The following is a 6374-nucleotide window of genomic DNA, read 5'->3' on the forward strand; positions in this document are numbered from 1 at the left end:
CCACTTCGTAACCTCCTCACACGGCCACGGGAAATAATTGCGCTCCCCTCCCGTTAACGGCGCCATTTCTCCCTCCCTTCCAATCCGCGCGCGCCGTTTCCGCCTAACTGTCGATCTCCTGCATGCGTGCCGTTTCTCCCTCCCTTCCAATCCACCTGATAATGGTTTGGATGGAACCAGTTTTTATGGTTTGGTTTTTTTGTTGGGCCAATTCAATTTGGATGGAAACAGGCTGAGCAAACTGGTGGGCTAGTTCAGTTTGGGTGATTGCTTGGAGTAGTTCAGTTTAGTTTGGTTTTGAGCTCATTGTTTTGGTTTGCTAACGGGCTGAAGCCACAGTTTCCAACCCAGCATCACACCACGGTCCAGCAGCATTGAGGAAGCACGCCGCGTGCGGAGCTAGCGAGTGGTGACGGCGCGCCGGAGAAGCCACGCCTTGACCCAAACCCTACTGTTAGAGCCACGGCGGCGGCGGCGGGCGACAGCTGGCCGGCTCGGGCTCGCGGCCGCGACGCGCGCAGTTGCTGCGGTACGCCGGGGCGGGGCTGCCGGCTGCGGCCTGTGGGCAGAGCTCGACGCCGACTCCGCCGGCGCCGGCGGGCCGGCCTCCGGGACCTCCTTCTCCATCGTGTCCGCGGTCACCTCACAGCTCGTCTTGGACCGGATCCTGGCGGCATCGGTGCGTGACTTCTCCTGATAACGCCGGAGGTGAAGGTTCCATTTCTTGTTTTCCTGGTGTGCAATCCTAGGTTGCTTTAGATGTGTTTTGGGTGAGAGAGAGGTGTGTTTTGGTGATTACCAAAAATTTATAGGTAATAGGGATCGTATTGGTAATCTGTTGGAACACCTTCAACACCAAAATATTAATTTTTTGGTATTGGGGAGAGGGATGAGTAATCTGTTGGAGATCTCTTGCGGCGTTGTCAGGTACCACGATTAGGGACACCCTAATCAGAGTACTAAGATCACCCCGAAAAATGCAAAACACATGTTAGGCGACTGAGCCCACAAAGGCCCACGGCCTACTTCCAATCTGGAAGAAAGGAAAGGACTCAAAGAAGCCCAGCATGTGGCCCATTCGCACCCCCTCGAACCCGCGGAACGATCTCCGCCTCGCTCGAGGGCTCCCATCGAGACCATCGACTGCGTCACACATCTCCGCCTCGCTCGAGGGTAGCGCACATACCCTCGAGCGGGCACCGCATCTCCGCCTCGCTCGAGGCCACCCCTCGGCATAAAGGACAAACGGCCCTGCCGCTCACCCGCCCGTCGTACGGAGGCATTAAGTGCCAACCACTCCTCCACAATGCCCAGGACATACGGCGTAGGCCGCCATTCCCCACAGTGGTTGTGACCGGAGTCCCATCCGCTAACTCCGGTCACTGCTCCGCCATCCCGGACGTTGTGGTGGCACTGTGGAGCCTGCGACGCGGGAAAAGACGGGCTCGGCACTGTTCCCATTACTATTCCGCCAACTCCGGCCGTCCGGACTCCACCTCACTACACGTATGGCCCCGGACCCACCTCCTGCTCGGGAAGGGGTCCGGTGTTGCCACACGCCCCCCCAAGAGGGGTGCCCAGCACTAGCAGCCGGAGGACTGGACCCCCCCCTTCGAGGGATCCGGGACCTCCACGTGTCTCCCGGACCTCCTAGAGTGCACGCCAGCACTCCGTCCAGGGGGTTCGGGACCGCCGCGTGCCCCGCCACCGCTGGTGCACGCAAGACCCTGACCTACAGGGCCCACGGAACGCCACCATGTCACATCTGCAGGACGGTACACCCTACGGCGACGAACACACCGCCTGCTGGAGCTGGCAGGATGCCGGCGCGATCTCCGCAAGATCAAGGACGATATCCAGGACGACTGCCATGCCCGACGCCATACCCCACAGTGTACTTCCTACAGTGTTCGACCACTGCACCCCCGCGATTTGGGGGAAGACGACGACTTCCACGTCCCCCTGCTCATGTACCCCGCCCCTCCTTGTGACTATAAAAGGAGGAGGCGGGCTTCCTTTAAGGGGGACGTTCTGGACGTTAGCTATCATCACCCCCGGGTCAGGACACCGACAGGCGTTGTTTGGGGAATTCTTTACTTTTGAGCTTGCTTTTCTGAAAATGCATGGGCTAAACTAACAGCTACCCTATATATCTTTAATAGGCTGCATAGTGAAGAGGCTGGTACAACTTCGACTCCACGTCTGAATCAGCTGCACACTCTTTTGTTTCAGTCAGTTCAAAGCTTCTCTGCATTCCTAACATTTGTCAGTACAGGTCCAAACTTGTGTTATTTGGTATTTGCTCTGTACCTAGTTCCTCAACCAGTGGTAGTGCATTTGGTTCCTCTTCGTTGCAGCTTGTGTTTAGTACACTTCAGTAGAGTTTCTCCATGGTATTTTCAGCTGCTGAGCCTGTCCTGCCTGCCTTTGGTGTCCATGGTCGAGCCCAGTGTGTAAGAATTTTTGCTGTGAGAATGTCCGGTGATAATGACTTCAGGGAATACTGTCATACTATCAGTTGTATTTTGCTGTAAGAAATGTCAAGTGATGATGACTGGAGTGAATACTGTCATACTATCTATCTAGTCACCTTTCATCTCCAATTTATCATGCACTAGTACATCTTGCTGATTTTGTCCATGTCCTAACAATGTTGTGTGCGTTCATGTCCTGAAGTACAGATCGTGCTCGGGGTCTACTACTACACCACGAGAATGGTGGGAGGCACGGACGAGCTGCAGATTGCGATTGGGAGTGACTGAACAGAGTTTCTGTCGAGTGACCTCCTAATGACTTCAGTTTCAGTTTTGAGATTCACTATGTTTTAGTTTCTGTGAACTACAATCATTTTGTACTTTTTGTACACCGAAGGGTTGGAGACTGTTCAGCAACACTAATTCCAGTGCAGTACCTTATTTGTTGTTCGTTAGTAGCAGCTAAGTCATAGTGTTCTTATCTTTTATTTGTTTCTTGGATGTTCAGACAAAAAGAAGTTTGCAGCAGCTGTTTTTCGTCTTTTAAGTTAAGCAAAATGCAGCGGCAGTATTTTTTGTGCAGTCCAATTCTTGGATGTTCAGACCACTAGTTACTTTTCCCTTTGCACAGCAGCATCACACCACGGTCCACGCATACAGTCCACCAGCGGCAGTAACTAGCAGCAGACCACTAGTTACCTTTGCACAGCAGACCACGGTTTCGAAAACAGGTTCAAATGGGTTAGAATCCACAGTTCGACCACTAGTTTGGATTAGTCTGGGCTTAAGCACAACAACGGTTTGGCGTCGGCAGAGAAATGGTTGGGTGTGGGTCTGCTTTGCTTCCGCATTGGAATCAGATTGGTGCAGTTTCAGTTTGGATCCTGGCCCATTACCAGTTGCATGCGCGCCGTTTCCGCTTGGGCATTGATCTCCTCCACGCGCACCGTCTCTCTGCCTTCCTTCCAATTTCGCCCGCCATCTCCTCCGCACATCGATCTCCTCCGCGCGCGCATCGTTTCTTTCCTAGGCTTCCAATTCCGCCCGCCATATATGTCTGCCTCTCCAAAATCCGCCCGCCATCTCCCTTTTGAAAATTCTCGCGCCCAGACGGAAGAAAGCCTCGGCACCTCTTCCAAATTCTCTACTGAGATCGAAATCAAATTTCCATGGACGCCAAATCGTCCATCAAGGTTGAAATTTTCGGACTCCCGCCTCCTTTCATCCCTTCTCTGATCCCTGCCCTATTTATACCCTGCTCTAGCCCCCAAGCTCGTCAGTTCTTGGATCACCATCAGCTTCCTCCAATCCATGACCTCAGCAGGCCTCGACCTGAACCAAGATCCACCACCTGATGAATCAGATGTAAACCTAGAGCCCGCCTCCTTGCATCCGTCCTCTGATCCCGGCGTCATCAATTGGGATGGCATTCAGGAGTGGGATGGCCCTGCCCATGAGCTCGACTACGACTTTGTGTGGCATGGCAATGGAGATGACGGTGAGTGCGAGCTCATATGCTTTGTTTCATTTGATTTGTGTGTTCTGATTTGTTTGTGGGTTTGTTGTGCCAACAAATACTAGATGGAGATGAACACGGTGATCCTGCGAATCGATCGCATTGAAGCTAAGCGGCAGCCGCGTTGGCCACGGGTCAAGGAACGTTCTCCAAACCAGTAGATGCGTATCATACTTGAACATTTTTCAAATGCTTAAACGTACAAGAAAACTGGACGGAGGGAGTACATTCTGTTGTGAGAGAAGAAAAAAAGGATCTCCCAACCTGTTCTATACAACTGCTATGAATCCGAAACCCAATAATGTTCTTGTGTCCCGAGGAATTGAACCTTTTCAGCCCAAACTAACAGGGCATGCCGCATGCATATCCGACGTAGCTAGCGTCGTCTCATTCCAGATTATAATGCACTGTACTTGCACAATTTTTTCGACACCAGTATGGTTGTTTCTCATTAGGCAAGTGGCAAGAGCAAGGCATCTATCCATGCTCTGTTGTAGCAGTATCTGTTTAATTAGCATGTATGTAGATGTAGCGAATGGTTTCCATTTCTGATCCCAATTTGCCGTTTAAAAAACCTGCAACAGGGCTCCAAGGATAAGAAACAAGAGTACCTGCTACGCCATGAATCCGGAATCTATTCTTCTCTCACATACGCTTTGCTGATGCACAGGTCACATGGATTTGAGTGACATCTAACCCTAAACTAATGATTGGCAGCCAGTAGCAGCAGTGGCAGTGCACTGGCAGTGCTTCAAACTACTACTACCACCGTGCATGCAGACAGGAATAACAGATCAGTGGCGAGTGATGAGAGTGAGAGCCCCACGCATCGACCGATCAAACCCAAACGGAATCACCAAGCATTCAGGGCTTCAGGCTGCTGCTTGACGCGCACGCGAGTAAACAATGGCCCTTGCATCAGCTCAGAATCCCAAGCGCTTGTCGCCACGCTTTTGGACTCCTCGTGTCCGGGGCATATCCATGGCCGGGAAAGCGCCTCTCCAACGCCCCCGAGCACATGGCAACACTCGCCTCGCTTTCATGGCGCCCGCACATCTTGTTCCCTGCGGCGTCGGCTTGGAAGAATCCGCTGGGGTTCGGTGGCGAAAAGAGGGAATTTCCCTCGAAAAGTTCAAATGCCCTAGCCTAGCTGCTTGGCCACATGCGCTTTTATCCTCTAGTTGCGCTAAAACAATGCCCCAATCGTCTCGTTGTTGGCTGCCACCAGATATAAAAGACCAGGATAGCCTTCAATTCAGAACTCCGCGAGTAACAGACTGACAAAGAGAATTGCCCCTTGAGAAAAAGCTGAAACGGCTTAGCCTAGCTGCTTGTCAGCTTGCCCTTGTATCTTCAGTGCTGAATCCATTTTAGTTAGTGCCTGATCAGCATCTGGATTAATTTAGTGGCATGAGCTTAGCCCTATCCTCTTCGCCCTATGTGCTTTCCATGAGATTCTTCGACTGACAAAGCTAGCTGAGGCAGCCCTTGCATGGACGCGAGATCAAGATGTTGATCAGTAGTCGCCTTTTCTGGGAGTGGTAGCTCCTGCAGAGCATATATGCACGCACTGCTCAAGGCCAAGGGGGAACCGGCAGGACCCAACCTTTTGCCGCATTTGACCGGCCGGGACATTTGGGATGCTCTGCATCACATACACAGTACAGGCTCTTTGCTGTCAAGTGAATTCTGTGTTGTTTAATTGCGAACCTAATCTCTGGTTGATCTGCCTTTTTAGGTCGACGGATTATTTGGGTGTTTGTGGGTAGATGCAAGTACATACGCAGCTCCGGCCATGCTTGTTCCATGCCGTGACCAGACCCAAAAGGAGTCACTACCTAACCTAAGGGTCGAAACGTGTGGTGTTGCTTATAAGTTGATACGATGTAGGAAAACTTCGACAAGTAACCAACAACATCACCTTTTTCAGATGATCACGACATTACTAATTTTATTCTCTATGTTCAATGACGTCTAACCAGCGCTTTGCTGAAATTTTGTCTGTCATGTGCACATTTATAAAAGTTGTCGCCTGATCATCATAGAAAGGTTGCAATTTTTTTTTAAAAAAAATCATCTAGAAGAGGGAGCTTATTAGGTGTGGAAGGTTGTGAATGTAAACTAAAAACCCAAAATGCTTAGAAAGGTATTCAGTTTCTCAGTGAAATACATCTGACCATATCGATCTCTAGAGGAAATTTACAATGGTTGAAACAAATGATGATCGTCCATCAGACTCAAATCGACGACTAAAATAATTGGGACCTATACAAACATACTAAAATAGAAAAGGTACCTCTTGGGATCCCATGGTAGGAATGGTACCTTTTCCAACCGCTGTAACACACCTACGATCTCTAAATGCCTACGATCTCTAAATGGGG

The 6374-nt window shown here is 50.8% G+C and overlaps 2 long non-coding RNA genes across 3 annotated transcripts; both read left to right on the top strand.

Annotated features, from left to right (window-relative positions):
* The first annotated feature begins 483 nt into the window (after positions 1-483).
* Positions 484-2957, top strand: LOC120658655. 2 transcript variants are annotated; one of them, XR_005668792.1, is made up of 2 exons: positions 484-708; positions 2163-2957. It is a non-coding gene; the product is annotated as an uncharacterized LOC120658655 (long non-coding RNA). The 2 variants fall into 2 exon arrangements; XR_005668793.1 differs by having other exon boundaries at positions 484-679.
* A 692-nt stretch (positions 2958-3649) lies between these two features.
* On the top strand, positions 3650-4533 carry LOC120658657. Its single transcript, XR_005668795.1, has 2 exons — positions 3650-3972; positions 4056-4533. It is a non-coding gene; the product is annotated as an uncharacterized LOC120658657 (long non-coding RNA).
* Positions 4534-6374: the final 1841 nt, after the last annotated feature.

The sequence above is a fragment of the Panicum virgatum genome, chromosome 2N (assembly GCF_016808335.1).
Source record: "Panicum virgatum strain AP13 chromosome 2N, P.virgatum_v5, whole genome shotgun sequence".
NCBI classification, from domain to species: domain Eukaryota; kingdom Viridiplantae; phylum Streptophyta; class Magnoliopsida; order Poales; family Poaceae; genus Panicum; species Panicum virgatum.